At 39.2% G+C, this 6,000-nt stretch overlaps 1 long non-coding RNA gene across 1 annotated transcript in view; it reads left to right on the top strand.

Moving 5' to 3' along the window:
* Positions 1 to 1,747: 1,747 nt before the first annotated feature.
* The window catches only part of LOC112442542 (uncharacterized), a 114,496-nt gene continuing 110,243 nt past the window's right edge, over positions 1,748 to 6,000 (top strand). The window contains exon 1 of the long non-coding RNA XR_003030608.2: positions 1,748 to 2,049. This is a non-coding gene — a long non-coding RNA (uncharacterized lncRNA). The remainder of the gene's footprint in view (positions 2,050 to 6,000) is intronic.

Below are 6,000 nucleotides of genomic sequence, written 5' to 3'. Positions count from 1 at the left end.
CATTGAAACCTTTGAAGTTCTTTGCACAACATGGACTAAGGGCTTTAGCATTTTTCTATTTTATTCAGTAAGCAGAGGTGAAGCATCTCTCTTCCTAGGTAAGGGGCTAAGAAATAAAAACCTCCATTATCCTCCTACTCTGCCCTTGGCATAATTGGGCACCAAAATACGTGTAATCTTAATGCATATACACAATTATAAAAGTTGGCTAATTATAGAGATTAGAATGTACACTAGAATGTTCCACTCAAACATCCAGTGGCCAGCTGGCAGTTCCTTTGTGCAGCAGCTGGTTTCTGATGTCCCTTTCTCCTAGATCACTGAGTTCTCTACCTTGACTGATGCTTAAAGGAGAAGTCTCTCTTGTCTATAAAAAACTTTTCATTACACTAATATTTCCCTAGTAGAGGGCAACATATGGACATGGAGGTAGAACTTTTGCTGTGCCTGCTGCTTAGATAGAAAACTTAACCACCTTGAGCTGCTAGTCTTGCATCTGAGATTATAAATCCATTTAAACTGGCATTTGCCTGTTGCTTCAATTCTTATTTCTTGACATTGCAGGGTGGTCTGTGGTCCCTATCTGGGAATGTTGCTGGGAACCCACTAAATAAGGCTTCTCAGGTTGTGTGCTCTTATTTACATTCCCAGACCAGTGTTCTCTCCATGCAAGCACCAATCTTCCATTGTGCTAAAGATGGGAACCTTTGCTTTCTCTAATAATAGGTTTTAAATCAGGAGTAAGAGAACTTTAACTCAGTCGGTGTGGAGGGCAGAGCAAACGGTGCGGTGAATAAACAAAGACCTAGAAGGCTTTTGTCAGCCTAAAATACTCCCTGCAATTGTTTGATAAAATAATAATAATTACAGCGACGGCTGACGCTTGTTACTGAAAACCTGTAATTTCTAACAGCTGTAGCGCGACCATGACAGCCACCAGCACATGTAAAATAAAATGTGCATTTCTCTGAACTGAGATTGCCCATATAATGCAAATACCCTTCTTATTGTACCTGCTTTATTAAACTAGTGATGTACCTGAAACACCATCAAGCTTTATACATTTTCAAAACTTATCTTTTGAGCTCTGAAGAAATTATGAAGCCAATGAATTATTTTAAGTAAATAAATTAATTGGGCTTGTCATAATATAGTTAAATGATATTGGTTATTTCATGGTTCAAATTATACAGACACTGCAAACCTATTATTAACAGTTATTCAATAGGCAGAACTTTCCCTTTCCCCCAGCATTAGTACTATTAAGTCATGATAGAAGGAGAGGGGGGTTGCATAGGTAATTTTCATAATAACCAACTAGTACATTACCAACTTTGCATTTCAACTGCCATTACAGTTTGTTAACGGAAAGAGGAGAACATCCACAGTTCACTTGTTAAATTTTGACAGATTTTATATTATTTAACATCATTTGCTAAATAAAAACATACTAAGTGCAAGGAAGACTTGGGGAAAGTAAAATCAATCAGGTACCTACCACAAGGAACATTAACTTATTACATGTTAACTTGAAATAAGAACTTTGAGACTGGAATAAACATATAACTATAGGCATTCAGAGATGACAGTTTTCCCTTTGAGATAGGAAAAGCTTCCAAAGGAAGAACCTGGGACTTGTGTGATTGCAAGTGATGACAGAAATAAACCCGGGTTAGTTTAAAACAAGAAATGTGATTTGTTTTGAGGGAGTTGTTTAGATATTTGGGGGTCAGAGTGAGGAGGAGGACAGAGCTTGGATAGAAAGTGAGCAGTATTCCTCAGTATTACAAGGAGGTGTTCAGGGCAGATAAGCCCATGGGTGGGCATAGCAGACCTTGTATTTAGCTGGTTCTGGCTGATTTTAAGAGGCAGAAATACAGAGGGAGGGAGGGAATCTGGGCGAAAGAGTGGTAGGGGCAAGAGTGTGGACTTGGGAGGCTTTAGGTGAGAATACGTGTTGTTCACTTGGGTGAGGCAATTACATGCATATTCTCAACATTCTCCAGTTTAGGGAAGAATGTGAATCTGGAGACAGAAGTAGTTCCATAGGTAAGTTTATATCAGAATATGGTTGTATTCCTTTAATTCTTTTTCCTCCAGGAGATTTTGATATTATTATATATGTAAATGTAAAATTGAGGACATCAATGAATTGAATTAAATCATTCCTAGGTTGGTGTGAAATCATAAATATGTTTGAAAACAATACTACATGCTGATTTTTTTCATAAACAATTTGATATCCCTTCATAACTGGGATGGAGCTACTTAGCTCAACAGGGAGGAAGAGAAAAAGCACAATGTTGTGGTCTCTGGTCCTGAGAAAAAATAGTGGTTGATTAAATGCCAGTTGGTTGTAAATGATAACCCGCATAAACAATGGGAAGTCATTATGCTTAAGCAGTGAATTCTAATTTAATTTTATGGCTTTTGGAATAAAATCCCCTTGGCCAGTCAGTAGAAGCTAAGGAATGGTGACTGAGCTGACTGTTTGGAGGGCTGTTTCTGGTGGCCAACTCTGATGTGACCTACCGCTGCAGCAAGTAACTGTCTATCCAGATTCTTTCCTCATTCTCCTGATGGAGTAATTTTCCTGTGTAATCATCAATGTATAGATCCTAAATTCATATAAAAGCCACACCACCAAATTTGTGTTTGATGTCCATGTGTTTCAGTTATCTACTGTGTTGCTGTACAGAAAAATTCTTCAAAACATAGTACCTTTATATATAAGAAGTTTGTATGTCAGGATTCTATCACGGCTTAGCTGTCTGATTCTTCTGCTTCATATGGTATTATGTGGGGTCCCTGGTGGTACCCAGTTGCTGTCTTGGACATTCTGAAGGAATCAAGACTTCTTTACTCACAGGTTTGGTGTTTTGATGGTAGTAGTTGAAAGTCTGGGCTCAGCTGGCCTCCTCTTTTTCTCCATGTAGTTGTAGGACCTCTTCATGTAGTCTCTTCAGTGGGATTTCAAACCTCTTACAAGGAGGCTCGGGTCTCCAAGAGATCAATGTGGGAACTGCCAGTCATCCTAAAGATGAGGTCTAAGGCTGGAATAGCGTGACTTCCACTGTGCACTTTTGGTTAAAATAGTCATAAGCCAGCCCAGATTGAAAAGGAAGGTAAATATAATTTATCTCTTGATGAGGATTTCCAAGCATCTGGCTCCTTTCAAGTACAAACAGAATATGCTAAGGAAAGGAATCTTCCCAAAATCCCAAACTGTGAATATGTGTAGTTACATGACCTTTTCAGGTCACTGGAAAATTATTACTTATGGTCAAACTATTCTTTCACCTCAGTGAACAAGTGCAGTCCTGCTGAACAAGCGCCGTCTAGAGAAGATTACTACTGGGTCAAATAACATTTTAAAAAGTAAGAGATCATTATAGATTTCTCCCTATGAAAATCTGATATACTGAACTGCTATTTCACTGGTACCTTGACCTCTGTTCCTTTTGTGAGCACTTGGATTGTGCTTGCCTTCTAAGGCAATTCCTCAACTATTTGCTTGATATTCATGTTCTTGGCTTTTCTCAAACACTAAATTCTATAGTTTATTTGTTGAATGTTGTAGATGTGTATCCCAGGCAACAGATGCAATATACCCTGTTGTCCTGGCAGCACACAAACTTTAAGTACTTCAGTGCTTCTCCTAACCCTGTTAAGATGGTTTTTTTGGCACTTACTGACAGTAAGTGCAGTAACATGAAAGATGCCTTTTGGCATTGATTTGGCTTTACAGTCAGAAGACCAAAAGAGACTACCTTTCAACATTGTGTGCTGGGATTGTTGATCTAATCTGATCTATACAGGGGCTCATATAATGATGCAAGTTGTGTTAGGCAGGCATCTGGAACTGTCTGGCTGAATGAAAGTTATTGGAAATCAGAACACATCAGGCAAAATTAGCATAGCAGTTAAATGGCGCCAATACAGGTGCAATATTGGCTGACTGCTAGAATATGTCCCATGGCCACACAATCACACTCAGTAAAAGAAGGAAAAGTTACATAGGAGTGGTGTGAGAACAGGAAATGTCATAGACTACTGATGAAGTAGCCATGATAGGGTGGAATTTATTCAAGCACTTACAAAACCTACCAAGATACATTTCTAAGTATTTTGAAACATTTTGGGTCAGAAGAGGAAAGACAGAATGAGAAGTGAAATGTAGTTTCTAAATTTTACTTTGGAATTTCTTTCTCTGCTTCTGTACTTCAATTCAATAAGCATTTACTGGGAACCTTTCTACACTGCTAATGGGAACATAAATTGGTACAGCTGCTATGGAAAACAGTATGGAGGTTCCTTAAAAACTAAAAATAGAACAGTCACATGATCCAGCGATTCATATCTGGAGAATATCATATTTTGAAAAGATACACGCACTCCCAATGTTCCCTGTAGCACTATTCACGATAGCCAATGCATGGAAGCAGCCTAAATGTCTATCAACAGATGAATGGGTAGAGAACATGTGGTACATGTAGACAGTGGAATATTACTCAACCATGAAAAACAATGAAATAATGCCATTTGCAGCAACATGGATGGACCTAGAGGTTACCACACTAAGTGAAGTAAATCAAAGACAAATATCATATGATATTACTTATGTATGAAATCTAAAAAACTGATACAAAGGAACTTATTTACAAAACAGAAACAGACACACAGAGTTTGAAAACAAACTTCTGGTTACCAAGGGAAAAGTGGGGGAAAGGGAAAAGTAAGAGGTTGGGATTAACATACACATACTACTATATATACAACATACAATCAACAGGGACCTACTGTATTATTATACAGTAGGAACTCTACTCAATACCTCGTAATCATCTATGTGGGAAAAGAAACTGAAAAAGAATATATATATATATATATATATATATACACACACACACACACACACACATATACATATATGTATAACTGAATCACTTTGTACACCATCAACTAACACAACATTGTTATAGTTCAGTTCAGTGCAGTTCAGTTCAGTCGCTCAGTCGTGTCTGACTCTTTGGGACCCCATGAATTGCAGCACCCCAGGCCTCCCTGTCCATCACCAACTCCCGGAGTTCACTGAGACTCATGTCCATCGAGTCAGTGATGCCATCCAGCCATCTCATCCTCTGTCGGCCCCTTCTCCTCCTGCCCCCAATCCCTCCCAGCATCAGAGTCTTTTCCAATGAGTCAACTCTTTGCATGATGTGGCCAAAGTACTGGAGTTTCAGCTTTTGCATCATTCCTCCCAAAGAAATCCCAGGGCTGATCTCCTTTAGAATGGACTGGTTGGATCTCCTTGCAGTCCAAGGGACTCTCAAGAGTCTTCTCCAACACCACAGTTCAAAAGCATCAATTCTTCTGCTCTCAGCTTTCTTCACAGTCCAACTCTCACATCCATACATGACCATAGGAAAAACCATAGCCGTGACTAGACGGACCTTTGTTGGCAAAGTAATGTCTCTGCTTTTGAATATGCTATCTAGGTTGGTTATAACTTTCCTTCCAAGGAGTAAGTGTCTTTTAATTTCATGGCTGCAGTCACCATCTGCAGTGATTTTGGAGCCCCCCAAAATAGTCTGACACTGTTTCCCCATCAATTTCCCATGAAGTGATGGGACTGGATGCCATGATCTTAGTTTTCTGAATGTTGAGCTTTAAGCCAACTTTTTCACTCTCCACTTTCACTTTCATCAAGAGGCTTTTTAGTTTCTCTTCACTTTCTGCCATAAGGGTGGTGTCATCTGCATATCTGAGGTTATTGATATTTCTCCCGGCAATCTTGATTCCAGCTTGTGCTTCTTCCAGCCCAGCGTTTCTCATGATGTACTCTGCATATAAGTTAAATAAGCAGGGTGACAATATACAGCCTTGACGTACTCCTTTTCCTATTTGGAATCAGTCTGTTGTTCCACGTCCAGTTCTAACTGTTGCTTCTGGACCTGCATATAGGTTTCTCAAGAAGCAGGTCAGGTGGTCTGGTATTCC

The sequence above is a fragment of the Bos taurus genome, chromosome 2 (genome assembly GCF_002263795.3).
Source record: "Bos taurus isolate L1 Dominette 01449 registration number 42190680 breed Hereford chromosome 2, ARS-UCD2.0, whole genome shotgun sequence".
NCBI lineage: Eukaryota > Metazoa > Chordata > Mammalia > Artiodactyla > Bovidae > Bos > Bos taurus.
The sequence above is the reverse complement of the archived record's forward strand: the minus strand, read 5'-3'. Positions and strand labels throughout refer to the sequence as shown.